This window comes from Anolis carolinensis, unplaced genomic scaffold (assembly GCF_035594765.1).
Source record: "Anolis carolinensis isolate JA03-04 unplaced genomic scaffold, rAnoCar3.1.pri scaffold_8, whole genome shotgun sequence".
In the NCBI taxonomy this organism is placed as follows: Eukaryota; Metazoa; Chordata; class Lepidosauria; order Squamata; family Dactyloidae; genus Anolis; species Anolis carolinensis.
The window spans coordinates 2432692-2437895 of NW_026943819.1; the positions used below are offsets into that span (position 1 = coordinate 2432692).

Genomic DNA, 5204 nt, shown 5'->3' on the forward strand with positions numbered 1-5204 from the left:
ATCTAAAGACGTACAAGTGAAGACAATCTATGGGTCTAAGCAGACTGCAAGCAGAACATGAGTCAAGAGTGTGATGTGGCGGCTAATAAAGCCAATGCATGAGGCTACAAAGGTGGAAGCTCCAAGCAGAACAGCAACCACATTTCTCAAGGCTCTTGCCCTGAGATTCCTCCCTTAGTCCTGGGAGAAGACCGGAGAAGAGGGGCCGGATCCCTGGGAATCCCAAGTCCAAGTGAGCAGAGAGCAAGGAAGGGCCATTCTTCACCCACCGTCTTCAAGGACTGGGGCCAAGAGGCCAATTGTGTTTTTAATCTACTGCCACCGAGTCTTGGAGGCTCCGGCCTCCTCTTTGGAAGGAAACTCCTTCCAGGAACTGGTCTGTGAAAGCAGCAAATTGGAGCAATTTCACGCTTGGCCACCTCCGGCTTGTGGGAGACTCCTGGGAGTTCCTCTCTGAGATTTTTGCATTGGGTTTGTTGACTCCCCTCTTCTCTCTCTCCAAAGCAGAACTTCTTGGCCACTTCATTTAAACACATTGACCATCTTAGACGTTACTTTCCCCATCTGCACCTGGTACGATTGCACGTCGTCCTTACTGCACCATGACAACAGCAAGAAAAGAGCACATTTCCTGAAAGAAGAATCAGGAAAATAAGATTTTGACGTCAAACAGAAGGTCAGCTGGTGTCCCCCCAGCCTTTTTGCCTTGTTTTTATTTGTGTTGCACTTTGACTGGTCAAACAAAAACATTATTATTATTATTATTATTATTATTATTATTATTATTATTATTATTATTATTATTATTATTATTATGACACAGCAAACAAGATAGATATGCTGGATTTCGTATCACAAAATCACAAGTTGAACACTTCCCAAGTGTCTAGGACTGTGTGATGTATTATTATTATTATTATTATTATTATTATTATTATTATTATTATTATGGTACAGCAAACAAGATAGATATGCTGGATTTTGTTTCACAAAATCACAAGTCGAACACTTCCCAAGTGTCTAGGACTGTGTGATGTATTATTATTATTATTATTATTATTATTAATATTATTATTATTATGACACAGCAAACAAGATAGCTATCCTGGATTTCGTATCACAAAATCACAAGTCGAACACTTCCCAAGTGTATTATTATTATTATTATTATTATTATTATTATTATTATTATTATTATTATTATTATTATTTTATTATGACACAGCAAACAAGATATGCTGGATTTCGTTTCACAAAATCACAAGTCGAACACTTCCCAAGTGTCTAGGACTGTGTGATTTATTATTATTATTATTATTATTATTATTATTATTATTATTATTATTATTATTATTATTATTATGGTACAGCAAACAAGATAGATATGCTGGATTTCGTTTCACAAAATCACAAGTCGAACACTTCCCAAGTGTCTAGGACTGTGTGATGTATTATTATTATTATTATTATTATTATTATTATTATTATTATTATGACACAGCAAACAAGATAGCTATCCTGGATTTTGTATCACAAAATCACAAGTCGAACACTTCCCAAGTGTATTATTATTATTATTATTATTATTATTATTATTATTATTATTATTATTGTTATTATTTTATTATGACACAGCAAACAAGATAGATATGCTGGATTTCGTTTCACAAAATCACAAGTCGAACACTTCCCAAGTGTCTAGGACTGTGTGATGTATTTTCGGATGATGAGTGCAGATCCCAGTAGGGTGGCCTTTTGCAGTTGACAGATCGTAATTTTGTCAATGTCTATTGTTTCCAAATGCTGGCTGAGATCTTTTGGGACGGCACCCAGTGTGCCCATCACCACCGGGACCACCTGCACTGGTTTCTTCCAGAGTCTTTGAAGTTCAATCTTGAGGTCCTGATAACGGCTGAGTTTTTCCTGTTGTTTTTCGTCAATGCGACTGTCACCTGGGATGGCAACATCAATGATCCAAACCTTTTTCTTTTCCACAACTGTGATGTCTGGTGTGTTGTGTTCCAGAACTTTGTCAGTCTGGATTCGGAAGTCCCACGGTATCTTTGTGTGTTCATTTTCCAATACTTTTGCAGGTTTGTGATCCCACCAGTTCTTTGCTGCTGGGAGGTGGTACGTGAGGCATAAGTTCCAATGAATCATTTGGGCCACATAGTTGTGCCTCTGTTTGTAGTCTGTCTGTGCAATTTTCTTACAGCAGCTGAGGAGATGATCAATGGTTTCGTCGGCTTCCTTGCACAGTCTGCATTTTGGGTCATCAGCTGATTTTTCGATCTTGGCCTGAATGGCCTTTGTCCTGATGTCTTGCTCCTGGGCTGCAAGGATCAGGCCTTCTGTCTCCTTCTTCAGGGTCCCATTCGTGAGCCAGAGCCAGGTCTTCTATTATTATTATTATTATTATTATTATTATTATTATTATTAATAATTGCCTTTGTTCTGATGTCTTGCTCCTGGGCTGCAAGGATCAGGCCTTCTGTCTCCTTCTTCAGGGTCCCATTCGTGAGCCAGAGCCAGGTCTTCTATTATTATTATTATTATTATTATTATTATTATTATTATTATTATTATTATTAATAATTGCCTTTGTTCTGATGTCTTGCTCCTGGGCTGCAAGGATCAGGCCTTCTGTCTCCTTCTTCAGGGTCCCATTCGTGATCCAGAGCCAGGTCTTCTCCTTATCAGCTTTTCCTTCAATTTTGTCAAGGAACTTTCCATGCAATGTTTTGTTGTGCCAGCTGTCAGCTCTAGTTTGTAGTGCAGTTTGCGGTAGGCTGTTAGGAATTGTGGGAGTTGAAGTCCAAAACACCTGGAGGGCTGAAGTTTGCTCATGCCTGTTCAAAAGGAACTTCAGTGCAGGAATGAAGAAGAATCGTCTGGCTCCGAGTTTGCAGAACCGTGACTCAAGGGTCCATTTATTTCTCCCAAGCATCCGTGTCCTTTCTGATTTCAAGGGCCGAACTGAGGTCAGACGTGCTTTTGGACATCTGCTGCTGTCTGTTGACAGGTTCAGGTCCGAGGTCAGGAGGAGATGGGCCAAGAGCTTTGACCGGAGAAAGGCCCAGCAGACCATCTTTGGCAGCTGACCGCTTGATGGACTCCGCCGGCATGCACGGCCTCCGACTCGGATGCATGATGGTAAGGATGGCAAAATGTAATACGTGTGGCCTTTGTCTGCCCAGACTTTTTGTTTCTAAAGTTCTGCTTTCAAAGCAGACTCAGAATTGCAGGCACTACAAGAAGAAGGAGGAGGAAAAAAAAGATACAATAACTGCAAAAATTTAAAAAGAGTAGAGCTCAAAAAGACAAAAGTGACTTCCAATCTTCCTTTCGGCAATTGTATGTCGCCGTTCTTACCTCTTCCTTTAAAATGACAATGCATTTTCGTCTTACAAAAGCCTATTTTTTTCCAATTATCCAGTCCAAGACATACCAAATCGTTTTCATTTTCCCGCACAGAAAGACTAGAAGCAGTGTCAGGTCTTTAATACAGTATGACTTCTGTATTAGCAAGGGATATGTTTTGGAAGTTTCTGTAGACACAGAAAACTGGGGATGATAATAAATCTTAGTGAAATGAACATCTTTAATTGATAATTACTATAAAGTCTCACTGGAGGACCTAGAAAGTTCCTAGAGAGGTATGGTTTGAATCAATAATAATAATATTATTATATCTATATATATAAAAGAGTGATGGAATCCTGGCGACTGACAAAACTACAGGCCCCCCAACCTCGAAATTTGACAACACAACCCATCATCCACGCCTCTAGGTTGATACAACAAAAAGAAAAGAAAAATAAAGTCCTAATTAGAGAGAGAGGATTAATTGTTTTTATCCAATTGCTGCTAGTATTGTATATACATGTAATATTAATAATAATACAGTAGAGTCTCACTTATCCAAGCCTCGCTTATCCAAGCCTATGGATTATCCAAGCCATTTTTGTTGTCAATGTTTTCAATACATTGTGATATTTTGGTGCTAAATTCGTAAATACAGTAATTACTACGTAACATTCCTGCGTATTGAACTACTTTTTCTGCCAAATTTGTTGTATAACATGATGTTTTGGTGCTTAATTTGTAAAATCATAACCTAATTTGATGTTTAATAGGCTTCTCCTTAATCTCTCCTTATTATCCAACATATTCGCTTATCCAATGTTCTGCCTGCCCGTTTACATTGGATAAGCGAGACTCTACTGTACATGTAATATTAATAATAATATTATGATGCAATGCAATGTAATATTTATTTTATTTATTTACATCACTTTTATCCTGCCTTTCTCCCCGAGGGGACTCAAAGCTGCTTACAATAAATAAGCAAAAATTCAATGCCTACAAACAATGTAAAAACAACAATTCATATAAAACAATCTACAAAACAACAATTCATATAAAACAGATACCATTGCAAAATAAAATCACATTATATAAAATTTTAAGCATGTCCAAGATTAGAATCTATTCATCCAGAATCCTCAATAAATCTTTGTACAGGTCATGTAAAGTCCATGTTCTCATTCATTAATTCATTGTTATAATTGTATATTTTTTTATTACATGCAACATTACTAATAATATTGCAATATAGTCGTATCATATAATATATTGTATGTATATATACTTGTAAACCGCCCTGAGTCCCCTTCAGGGTGAGAAGGGCGGGATATAAATGTCGCTAATAAATAAATAAATAAATAAATAAATAATAAAACACTTTATTCATATTCTGCCCTTCAGAGCTTCAGAGACCTCCATTGGATAGTTTGCAAACTGTCTTGCTTTCGGAGAAAGAAGGAAGGATGAGAACAACAACAAAAACCAGAGCACAAAGGCAGATTTTTCCTCGTGTAATAGTCGTGGCCCCGCTTTTTTAAAGAGTAAAAAATAGTGTGACTATTATGTGATGAAATACAGTATATTTCTGTTGCCCTGGATCAACATGGACTTCGGCAAGCTGGCTCGCATAAAGGAAAGGGCCCCAATGTTGGATGACGGGACTGAAATTGCTTTGGGAAGAGTACCGTATATACTCGAAGATAAGCTGAGTTTTTCAGCCCTTTTTATGAGCTGAAAAAGCCTCACTTGGCTTATAATTGGGTCAAGGTCAAGGCCACCAATAGAGCCTGCAAGCTATTGCTTGCAATATGTGATCTATTTCTCTCTTCTCCTCCCTT

General features: G+C 37.7%; 1 long non-coding RNA gene across 1 annotated transcript; it reads left to right on the forward strand.

Annotated features, from left to right (window-relative positions):
- The first annotated feature begins 3019 nt into the window (after positions 1-3019).
- Positions 3020-4929, forward strand: LOC134293512 (uncharacterized). Its single transcript, XR_010000450.1, has 2 exons — positions 3020-3153; positions 4768-4929. It is a non-coding gene; the product is annotated as an uncharacterized LOC134293512 (long non-coding RNA).
- The last annotated feature ends 275 nt before the right edge of the window (positions 4930-5204 follow it).